The sequence below is a fragment of the Cydia strobilella genome, chromosome 13 (genome assembly GCF_947568885.1).
Source record: "Cydia strobilella chromosome 13, ilCydStro3.1, whole genome shotgun sequence".
Taxonomy (NCBI): domain Eukaryota; kingdom Metazoa; phylum Arthropoda; class Insecta; order Lepidoptera; family Tortricidae; genus Cydia; species Cydia strobilella.
Window position 1 is genome coordinate 1,109,842 of NC_086053.1, and position 12,724 is coordinate 1,122,565.

The following is a 12,724-nucleotide window of genomic DNA, read 5'->3' on the forward strand; positions in this document are numbered from 1 at the left end:
ATTGCCGTGAAACTGAATACTTGAGTGAAATTTATAATGTGATATTGATTTGTTTCTGTACTGACAGATTTGTTTCAAAGAAAGGGGTTTTAAATATAAGTGTATTAGGGACGTTACCTTTTACGTTATATATATATACGTTCAGCGTTATTTTAGAGAATGTCTGTGATGAGTCAAAAACTTGTTAGTATGACTAGACTTATATTGACCGGGATATAGACCGTGATTACCTTATGTATTATTTATGAGCTCCCGATATTTCGACGCAGTTACATGCATCATGTTCACGGGTGACAAAACAAAACACAATATAAAAACAATCATATATATATATTTGGGTGATAATACAAAAGGTAATCACGGTCTATATCCCGGTCAATATAAGTCTAGTGAAACTAACCGTGACATATTAAATATATTAATAACGGGTCACTCACGTGTTTTAAGTCGAAAACCTCCTGATGACGCTCCTCGGTACGGAGTGAAACATGTCGAGCGTTTTCGACTTAAAACACGTGAGTGACCCGTTATTAATATATTTAATATGTCTATGTCTCACGGAAGTTTTGTTATTAAAACTAACCGTGAATCATTCAAAACTCTAATTGTTAGTATGAGTTAAGGTTAGGTCTTTTCTATGGACATTACACAAGTGCAAAAAAAAAGAAATTCGCAACGATGGCGATAAATCGAAACACAAACGAAGGGAGTGTTTTAAATCGTCACGAGTTGCGAATTACCTATTCGCACATGTATCGTACAACGTTTTACAGCAGGTACATATGGTGCTACCTTACCGCACTAGTGCGATAATTAGCACATTACGTAACTATTTCGAAAATTTAAATTGCCATATGTACTGTAAAACGTTGTACGATACATGTGCGAATTAGGTTATGTATACGCAACTCGTGTCGATTTAAAACACTCCCTTCGATCGTGTTTTAATTTATCGTCATCAATAAATCCACAAATAAACGTAAGTTTTTTATGCGATTAAGGTGAAAATCGTGCTAGGTTAAATCAATATAAAGTATTTTACCTCCCTAGCTAAGATCCCAGTGTTTATGCTAAAAATCGAATTTAAACTGTTGTGAGACATACTAACATTAAATCATCACACCACTGTGCCCGCCTACAACGATAGCGCAAGACCTCCCCCAACCGGTTTTCTCGGCGCGCGGCAGCGGCAGTACGCAATACACGGTCGTCGTGAACGCTGCTCGCACTATTAGTGCTTGAGAAAGGAGACCTAGGCTCTCCGAAACATGTCGCGCGAGTGACTAAAACAAGTGAGTCTAAACCGTAAAATTATTTTATGCTAAAAATGTTTTAAGGGGCCCACTGATTATCAGTCCGCCGGACGATATCAGCCTGTCAGTTAGTAGAACAAAAACTTGACAGTTCCGAACAACTGACAGGCCGATATCGTCCGGCGGACTGGTAATCAGTGGGCCCCTATAAACTGTAAAAACTCTCTCTCAGCCATTGTAACTAGGTTTTACAAACAGTAACAGATCCCTTGTAAGCCATCATTTATTTTTTAATACAGTTGCTCAAAAAGTGCTACTTTACGTAGCTGTTTAGCGTGCGGAAAGTTGGTTTTCGCGAACTAGTGCTTTTTACTTTTCCAATTTTTTTAAATTTATACTTGTTCCAATTCATGACTAGGTACTTATTGATGAGTGTTAATATTAGTTTCCTTTAAACGTCGTAATCAACATAGAACCCTAGTTAATGTAAGAATACGAAAAATATACATATTTCATAGTTTAATTACCTACCTCATCATCACTATAACACGTTTATGTTTTAATATTGAATATTGAAAAATCGTAACCGTAACAAGTTGCCTGAATGGAACGGAATAGCTATGGAAGGTAGAGGTAGGAATAGCTGCCGAAACGCCTGTCAAAGAAGAGGCGTTTTTTCTTACTTTTTCTATTAAGAGGCGTTTTAAGTTTCTAAAGTTTTTATTCCTTCCGTGTTTTTTTTTTCGCAACTGTAAGAAAGAAAGAAAGAAAATAACTTTATTTTGCATGAAATATGGTACAAAAGGTGGTCAGACAATATTATACATAAGTATCACATATTTCACCAGCATCTGGCATGCAAAAAACTAAACTTACAACTAAAGCTAAGTTTAAACAATCATAGTCAAGGCCTATATTATAATTATCATGCACCTACCTCACTCAAAAGATGTCATGTAGTCCTCAACGGAATAGAAGGCTTTTTGTACGAGCCATGCTTTTAGTTTTACTTTAAACATTTTCAAAGGCAACGTCAAGCAAGGTTTTAAAAAACGTCGTTCGATACACGTGCGGAAATGTCATTCTTCACTCATCCCAAATCTCGGTACTCGATCGTGAAGTAGTGACATACTTTCCGCACTAGCATCGAAATGTACTATTACAAATAAGTAGAGCAAAGACCTCAGCAATAGTAATTTTAAAAAGCCCAGGGTTGTCACAGCGTGTAATAGTGTTGCGGCAGCCCTAATGGTCTTTCCATGTATTCCCACAGCTTATCGAACCTCAGCGAGCATTCGTAATTCCAACTAGCTTGAGCTATCTTGAGGTATGTGACCTCAAGATTCGAAACAACTATACGATTTCGAAGGCAAAGCAGATCAGATAATTTATAGTATTCCTACTGCAAAATTTACATGTGTATTATGTAGTGTGGTTGATAGCTAACGGGGACTGTATGACGAGATGGGATAATGGAAACACGTATTATAAATTATACATTTAATTAAATAGTAAACCACAAAATACGGCACAATATTTATCGGTGACAAGGCAGACTTACATAAAATAGTATCTGACATACAAGAAGAAGCAAGAGTAAAAGGATTTTACAAAATAAAATGTTCGGAAGAGGTCGCATGCCAGCCAGTCGCCAACAGTGGTGCTGTACAAAGTGCAAAGTCTACTTTCACCCACATGGCACCCGCGTGCGGCGCTGATGCGCTCGCTCCGTGCACCCGCGCCAGCTAACGAACGCCCTTATTATATACGCAATATATCATATTCATATACATATATCTATAAAATAATACAATTTGTATTATGTTATATTGTCTTCGGTTACCGCGATAGTTACTCATGGAATAAAACAATGAAAACGGATTATATCAGCCGCTGACCACGAACACTGTAAAGGGTTCGAAACGTCGGGATATTATAAATTCAATATACGCGATATAATCCGTTTTCAAAGTTTTATTTTATGTAATGTTGTCTAATTTAATATTAGCAATTTGTAAACTGTCATGGCTAGTACAGTGGTTACTTTAATATTAGTACATATCTGTAAAACCAAAAGCTCTGCAAATTACGCAACTGCAACTTACCGAGGTATCATGCTAACTGACTGACTAGAAAGTTCTTCTATACACTCACACACACACATACACACACACACATAACACACACAATCACACACACAGAGTAAATCTTTAAAAATGTATAAAAAAAGAACCCTAAACTTAGTTTTATTTGATATTTAGTTTTAGTCATGTAAGATTGTGGATGAGCGGTTCTCTCTTAATACAGGAATCCTGAATACTTCAAAAGAGGCACCAGCACGGATATGGACATTGAAATATCACTTTACTGAATAAATTTTATTTTATTTATTTTATTCTAGTTTAGTATACCCGCTTTCGAAGTTACCCCAATGCACCTTATTCGTGTTTGTTTATAATCTGCATGTGGCTCCTGGTTAGCTGAGCGATCTACTCGCCAGCGCTCGATAATCGATGCAATTACAGGAGTATTATAACAATCGCCAACGTACCACAGGCAAGCCGTACACCCACGAACCAGTAAATATACGAACTAAAAGCCTAGGAAATTGAGAAACCTAGTGTTATTAAACCGACCTTAACCTGACATGACCTAACCTATAGTGAAGGACGGCTTCTCCATCCAAAAGGAGTCCAGTCCCAATTTTCCTCCCAGGGATGAAAGGCACTCATTTCTGCTGAGGTAATTTGACCAAAATTTGACGCCAATAGTCCGAGGCTAAAATTATGCCTTTCGCCCGACTTAAACACTACTTTTCTTTTACTTTTCTGTTACTTTTTGTGTTGTGCAAACTAAATACGGAGGGTATAGAGCCGTCCTCGCAACGGTGACGTCGCCGGCACCGCCGACGTCGCCTGTCGTGAGCGGCCGTGCGAGATTAGCAACCCTTGTCATCTTGGTTACGGCTTCTGGTAACAGCATACGCTTGACTCCCCAGATCCCGATGTATAGAATAGCAACTCTTGTCACCTTGGTTACGGCTCCTGAGGGCCTAGCCAAAATGACAATCGTTTAAAGAAAACAAAACGAAACGCTATAATTTCTATACATTATTTAAGCGTTTCCTTTCGCTTTCTGCAAGCAATCTTGGCTAGGCACCCTGGTCACTGCATACGCTCGACTCAGCTCCCGATGTACAGAATAGCAGCCCTTGTCCCGCCCCGGCGATCAAAGGCGATCGAGTTATACTTTCGAAGCGACTTTGTGCGCCATCCCTTTTTTAACGCTTAATGCAATTACAAGCCTGTCGTGTCTATGGTTTGGTAACTTGACTATGAAATTGATAATACGGATTCGAATCAATTTCAGATTTTTAGACTTATTTTGACCGGGATATAGACCGTGATTACCTTTTGTATCATTTATACAAAACCCGGGTCTATATCCCGGTTAAAATAAGCCTAGTGAAACTAACCGCGAATCATTCAAAACCCTTAATTTCAGATTACGTTTTATGGATCAAATAGAAATAAATAAGCTCGTTATTGTGAGTAAACCAGAAATTAGCGAAATAAGAAAGCCTTACATCACATGGTATTGTCGGCCGAGGCGAAGTCGAGCTCTCACTTTACTGCCTGTTAGGCTAAAATATCATTAATCGGGAAACAATCATGATTTGATCTTAAATTTGCTATGAAAGGACTGGTGAGCTGATTTCATTAAAAACATCGAAGCTGGCCCTATAAAAAACTCCTGAGCCCAACCTCATTAAGTTTGAGGTTTCTTAAATCATTTATATTAAAGTGTTGAGAGAAAAGTCCCGGTGGCTATTATATTTCCATTATTTCCCATGCCTACATATTATATTGTATGCCTAATAGCAAGTGGCGTACTGGAAGAGAGGCCTATGCTCAACAGTGGGCGATAAAGGGCTGATATGATGATGATGATGATGATGATGCCTAATAAGCTAGATGACATTTTTTGGGATCAAATATCTATATGGGACCTAAAGCATTAAATCCATACAAAAGTCAGAAATGATAGTCAAAGTCCGACAATCGTACTTCACTCGCGAAACGCTCCTAACAAAACGATAAGTGAACGTGACGTCAAAGTCACTGAGAGCCCATCTTGAATGTATGGAAAATAAGTAAAATTTCGATTTTGTCGGTGAAATGATGCGTTTATGCATATAGTTTGCTATACAATCTTTTTTGGGTAAAATGTAAGGAATCGAATGGTAGCCTTACTTTATGCCTTTTTTGAAGTTAAAAAAAACTTAAAAATTTTGAAACTTAGGTCCTGTATTTTTTTATCAATTCCATATATTATTTTAATATCCACATTATTGCGATAAATTGCTCATTTGCTATCTATTTTACTAGATTTTGTTATAAAATTCAACATCATCATCGTGTCATCAAGTCATCATCCCTATTCCGCTCCTCCACTCATCTGAATAACATTCGAAAACAATTAATCAAAGCAGCAAAAACACGAATTAGAAAATGCGGGCAGATCGATCAGACAAATGGTTCGATCAGCTTTAGCTCGTAGTTTTGAATTTACTGACTTAAGTATTGATTGATTATCTTCTGATTAACAGGTATGTTTTAGGGAGGACAATATCAAATGAATACAAAAACTGAAAGGTCATAAACACACCTCTATGATACCACAGTTCGAATCGTAACATCTAATCTAAAACGACTATCTAGCTTATCATCAATTTTGTCTCCTGAACTGCGGGCATTACTGAATTAGACTCTAATTCTAATACAATAGGATTCAATTCATATTTACCTAATTCATAATTCCGATGTTCGATTTTTCATGCTACGAAATGTCACAGACTAAAGAAAAACCATCCTATTTTCTTTCAGTTCTAACAAATCGGACAAATAAAGCATAGAAGATTTTTTTATCTATAAATGTTTACGTTATACTATTCTTATAATGGTGTGCCAAGTGAAATATTGGTGTAATTTATCATGATGCCTCGCCCTGGGGGGTAACGTTTCTTGCGGTTAACTTGAACCTTTTGTCTTCAGCATAAAGACTATTTTTCTATAATTCGAGTATTATTTTACATGGTCAAATAGCTAGATTTTACCGGTAAGTGATGGCTGGAAGTGGGGCATTCGAATTTGTGTTTTCATTACAAATGGTGGAATATGACACAGTTTTTTTGGGATTGTGTTATTGTGGATTGAGTGGCTCCGTGTATCGGGAATAGACAAATCTACAGCATCTATCTTTTGATTGTGTAACTACAGAAAATGCTTGTGAATCTGAACGAATAATCCGTCGCACGCATCCGCGCCAGTTAGCGTTGCTCATACTATGTTAGCCCACTCAGCCGCTTCATGCGACCGCGCCAGCTAGCGGACACCAGGGTCGGGGGGGGGGATTATATGCATACTGTCCGCGCGCCAATTCCGTGCATTCGGAGGTGGAGGAAGTGGGAGGGTGTGCGCCGCGCCCGTACGTACAAAATGACACCACTCTGTCATGACGCCCAACATTCCTAACATTCCTCAGCCGTGCACGGAATTCGCGCGCGGACAGTACGCTTGCTCGCTCTAAAATATATAAAGAAACTGATACTAAACTTATTCATACATATACAACTCTGAAAGTTCTTAGAAAACGACATAGAGCCACATATAGCCACATAGAGACCATTTAATAAAATAAGACACCGTTTCTGTCAGGGGTCTGATACCGGTATTTCCTTCATACAATTAACCGGTTAATAATTTCGGGTAATTTTAAACCGTGACTTTTTTGTTTATTAAATTAATTTAATATGAGAGGCTAATAAACATCCATTTTAAAATAAAAATAGAAAAAACCGGCCAAGTGCGAGTCGGACTCGCGAACGAAGGGTTCCGTACCATTACGGAAAAAACAGCAAAATAATCACGTTTATTGTATGGGAGCCCCATTTAAATATTTATATTATTCTGTTTTTAGTATTTGTTGTTATAGCGGCAACAGAAATACATCATCTGTGAAAAGTTCAACTGTCTAGCTATCACGGTTCATGAGATACAGCCTGGTGACAGACAGACAGATGGACAGCGGAGTCTAGTAATAGGGTCCCGTTTTTACCCATTGGGCACGGAACCCTAAAAATGAAAATTATTTAAGATAGGTATTCCAAAAAATATAAAGGCCGGTTACGACCCCGGGTTTTCTGTTTAGAAAGTTTACAAGTAAATTAACATTTCAGGTGTTCTTCCAATTTTTCCTACCCCTTTTTGGCGCAGGGATAAGTTTATGCAACATGCCTAAACGCGCATCAAACACCGATTCCCCTCGGCATTATCACAATCTGCGACACCCGCGGCGAATTGTGAGTGATATGACGTGTGCCGTGACGTCACACCGATGTTAAATTCCGGCTACCCTATTTTTACAGGTTTCATTTCAGTTAGAGAACAAATCAAATTGTTTTATTAAATATTTTGATTTGTTTGTTAAATATTCACACTCCTATATAAATTATAAACTGAAATAAGTGGAATATACTAAAGAAAAACAGGCCAAGTGCGAGTCGGACTCGCGTTCCAAGGGTTCCGTACATTACACAATTTAAACAATGTATTTTTTATGTGAAATGTCTTTAAAAAACCCTTAGGGGTCGGATCAAAAACTAAGTAATTAAGTCCGACTCACGCTTGACTGCAAATTTCTAATAGGTTTTCCGGTGATCTATAGGTAAAGATATATTTTGTGTATTTTTTCAAAATTTTTGACCCAGTGCTTTTGGAGATAAAGGGGGGAATATTCATTTTTTGCCTATTTTCTTGAATAACTTCTAAACTATTTATCTTAAAATTATAAAAAAAAATATATTTGAGATTGTCACAATGAGCTCTTTCATTTGATATGTAACACAATATAGTTTGACAAACTTTATTTTTTAATTTTCTCATTTACCCCCCAAAAGTGGCCCCCGTGGGTAAAATTAATTTGTTTACGTTACATGTCCATCTTTGGGTCACAAACTTACTTATGTGTACCAAATTTCAACTTAATTAGTCCAGTAGTTTCGGAGAAAATAGGCTGTGACAGACGGACAGACAGACAGACAGACGGACGCACGAGTGATCCTATAAGGGTTCCGTTTTTTCCTTTTGAGGTACGGAACCCTAAAATCTGACCAAGTCCTTCAGTGTCGGAGGCCGGATTCGAGCCAGCGCGGAGTCTTCAGCTTACTGTGGCTAACACCACATTTAATTCGTTTCATTTATTTAGGATATAAGCAAGGTGAAACGGAGACCATTCATGTTTCCTAGAAGTAGGAAGTAGAAAGTAGGTAGCTGTTTAACTCAGACCAGAACCCTCTATGATTTGTCAGCTACAGTTTGTCAAAGGACTGTCTCATTTCAAACATAGACAGAGACTCATACTATCTTTGTCTTACACTAGTACTAGCACCCAAAAGAAAAAGATGAATATATAGGTAGTTTTTATTGTTATTATTTACTGCCAATTTTGTAAAATAAAAGATATTACTGAATGCAATTCGATTCCCGGAAATAAACTATCCATACTGCGACAAAGCACTAACACTAAGTCCCGCCATCCTCACTACCAAGTACCAAGTTACGATCACGCTACAATCGATATATAATCGATTTACGGCGATAAGATTAACTCGATTCAATTCCGCGTGCGTCGCTGCTGCATTATGGACTTTATTAGTTCCGGTGTAGGTGCATTTTTGCTTTTTAGCGGCGAAAAGTGGCTGTGAATTGTCTGTGGGATAAAGCAGAAAAAACAGTGGCGTAAACTGTTTTTTCTGCTTGTGTGCTTGCTGCCACAGTGGCGTAAAAGCAAATACCTAGGTAATCCATGCACACTAAAAGAGGCAACTAGCAACCTGAAGACTTTGCTAGGCTTCGTGGAGGAGCTGGGGTGGTTAGAGTAGCGCTACCTCGTTTCACGCAAAATAGGCACATTGGATGTCGATTTGCGGAAAATGCCCAGCATAACTAACTAACTAACAGTGGCGTAAAACTTCCTATATTTTTCTGCCCCACTAATCATTAGAGCGTTTTCACATTGCCCAATCCGATATCAGAGAAGGTTAACTGGAAGCGATCCCTGGAAGGGATTAGTTCGCCTTTGTACAAATGATATGTGATATTCCATGTTTTATGTTTCTTTTTGTACAATAAAGTGTTCTTCTATTACTACTACTACTACAGATGGAAGTAAAATGTTAGACATACGAGTATGTTTTATTCTGTATTTAATTATTCATTTAATAAATCATTATTACTACAAAATGATAGGTAACGCAAAAAGGCGGACTTGATGCCATATGACACTCTCCTGCAGCTCTTTTTCTCATAGGCGCCTTCCGACATCCGATATCGGAAAGACGCTTCCGATAATCAAAGATAGATATAACTCCGTAATAGATGGATACAGTCTAAGGAAAAAACGTGCCTCGAAAATCACGAAAATTTGATTCTCGATCAGATGGCGCCACTAGTTTTGGCCTACTCTCGTATAGAGGGCGTTGACTGTTTCGTTTGTTATTTATGATTTTAACGCATACCAGTGAAAGAACATGGGTCAAAATCATATAAAAATAATTAATGCAAATAAAAAAATCATTTATCCATATTTAAATACATTTTACCGTATTTTTATAAATCTTCATTTTTAATTTTAAAGTATGTCGATAGATGGCAGTGAATTTACAGTGGTTACAAAATTTACTATGACAGTACCGCTCTATCTTATTATATCCTCATTGCGATAATTAAGCCATGTCGGAGGCCCCCGTCAACTGTCGGGCTGATATGTGTTGTGTGCAGTGTGCATAAATAAGTATGTGTCAGGGATAATGTTTGTTGTAGTGACCGCTAAAGACGGCGCCCCCGCGGCCTGACTACGCGTAATGTAGGATCCTACATCCGATATCGGACCGGGCAATGTGAAAACGCTCTAAACGTGCACGTGCACGCGTGCACGTTCGACACTGACGCCGCGCCGACCGCCACTTATAATCAAATGTATGGAACATGAGTTTCGTGGCCGAGGCAAAAGTGCGATAACTAATCATTACGTTAGTACATTATACTTCAATGTAACTAATTTGAAATCTGTTTTAACTGTAGGTACCGAAAATGGGGTGAGTAGGGTTCGCGGGGAGAGTTGGGTTACGAATGGGGAGAGAAGGTATGAAAGGGGGGTGAGATGGGATTTTAAGGCTACTGCTACAAAAATAATGTATTCCAATTTAAAATGGAGCTATAGTAATACTCATAATAATAAAAAAACGTTCCAACAAACTTCCAAAATCACCTTTGTATGAAAACCCATCTCACCCCAATTACCAGGGACTATGGGGTGAGGTGGGATTTCCTGTTTATCGTCAAAGTTATAAAATGGAACTACCCAAAATAAAATAAAAACTAAAATACAAACGTCCGGAACACTTATAATATACACCATTCAGTTTGCATATGTAAAAATAAAATGTCGAGGTTTGAATGTCACTTTTGTTCCTACTCACCCCATTTTACGGTATACGATAATATAGGATCACAGTTAAACAATTGAAGACATCGATATGACATTGATTTAATTTTTCACAAGTTTTACTCATTCATTGACTGAAATGGAACTTAATCGCGTAAAGATAAGCTTAAAATTTACCTCCGACTCAATCTCTTGACACAAGACCACGGGGACAGCATTCTTCGAAGCGTCGGAAGTAATTTTCAATCTTATCGATATGACATTGCAATACTGAATGTTCTCAACGCTGTGGTATTTAAGTATTAACGGCGTGCTGTAAGGATTTCAACGATGGTTGGCGTCTGGCCGCCGGCCAACACGGATTGAGATTCATCTGCGAATGTTTGGTTCGGACTTACTTTTACAGTCAGCGAGCCTAAAGCTCGCTCCAGACTACGTGGCGCGAAGCCGCGAACGCGAGTGTGGAGTCGATTTCGCTGATTAGCGAACTAGACTCTAGACTCGCGTTTGCGGCTTCGCGCCGAGATTCGCGCATGAGTGTGGAGGGCCCTTAATAGCTTGCGATATACGTAGATCTTCGAGCAACACCGGGAAGGGAGACGGCATTCGTACTATTTCCTCTCTGCTGTTGTCCGGAAGATATCGCTCTTTAGCCATACGACTGCTGATAGTGCTCTTCTTTAAAGATTGTGATTTGTACCGCTTTTTTTCATTGAGGTTTGCAATAAAGAGGTAGTGTATTGCGTTGTATTTAGCGGCTATATAGTCTGGCAAAAAAGAGAAAGTACTAGAAATTAAAAAGTGGCAACACTGTAGTGTCGTCCCGTTTTTCTTAGATTGATTTGAAAGGGACGACATTACAGTGTTGCCACTTTTTAATTTCTACTCTTTTTTGCCAGACTAAGGAATTCAACGTTCGTTATTGGCGTCTGGCCACCCGCCAACACAGATCGAGATTCATTTGGTTTTGAGGTTGGACTTCGAAAAGTAAAGTTTCCTTAAAGCTTTTATAGTCTGTCAGATCTGTCTGACAGAAATTTTCTGTCAAGGTATGGCGAGAATTACTGACTACATATCTGCAATCTGTTCCTAATCTCGTCCAACCGCCATTGACAGGTTTGTCCTGACAGATGTGCCAAACATATCTAACGAACACAAATGTATGTGTATCCCTAGCTACTATAGGTGCCTAATTAATCAATCAATCAATAATTAGGTAAATGATGTGATTTAATAAGTTACCACGTTACCACAAGAAAGATAGTCTTATTGCGATTCCTATATGAGGAAAGAGAAAATAGTGCCATGCTTTGTCCTTATCACCGACCGGGTGGCATCATAGGTAGGAGGCGATGGCGAAATACTGAAATTTATAAGAGTGAAAGAGAAAAAATCCTATGCTGCCCAAATTTTATATGAATATTCTTTCTCTTAACCCCGGTCGCTCGGTGGCGGCTCTATAACTACTTGTATATACTATGTCTATGACCTATACTGATTGGATTCAGCATCGACGATCCGACACATTGCTTGTACAAAGTAAAGAGGTAGGTAGTGAATTCTTCTCAAAGGAAAAATTTCGAAAAACTCATTAATACGAGTCAGGAAAGTTTGGAAGTCACCTTACCGCTAATATGAGGTATTAATCAAGTACTTAAGTGAAACAACCGGCTCTGATAGATGCTCGTTTGTTACTCGTATTTGTACATTGCAAGAAGCCGCGCCTATGTGCGTGCGGACGCACACATGCAAATACACCACATAATACCAATGCCACATTTGTTCGTAGTTTCACCAATAATAATTCCGGTTTAAATAAAATGCAATTTTGTGTCATTACATATGAAAGAAAAATGGCAATTAAAAATGAATTACTCAGGTCTGATAACTTTTATTTTGTTTGAAAGAACTGAGAAACTACCCGCACCTAGACTAGGCAAAGAGCCAGATTCAGATATATCAAC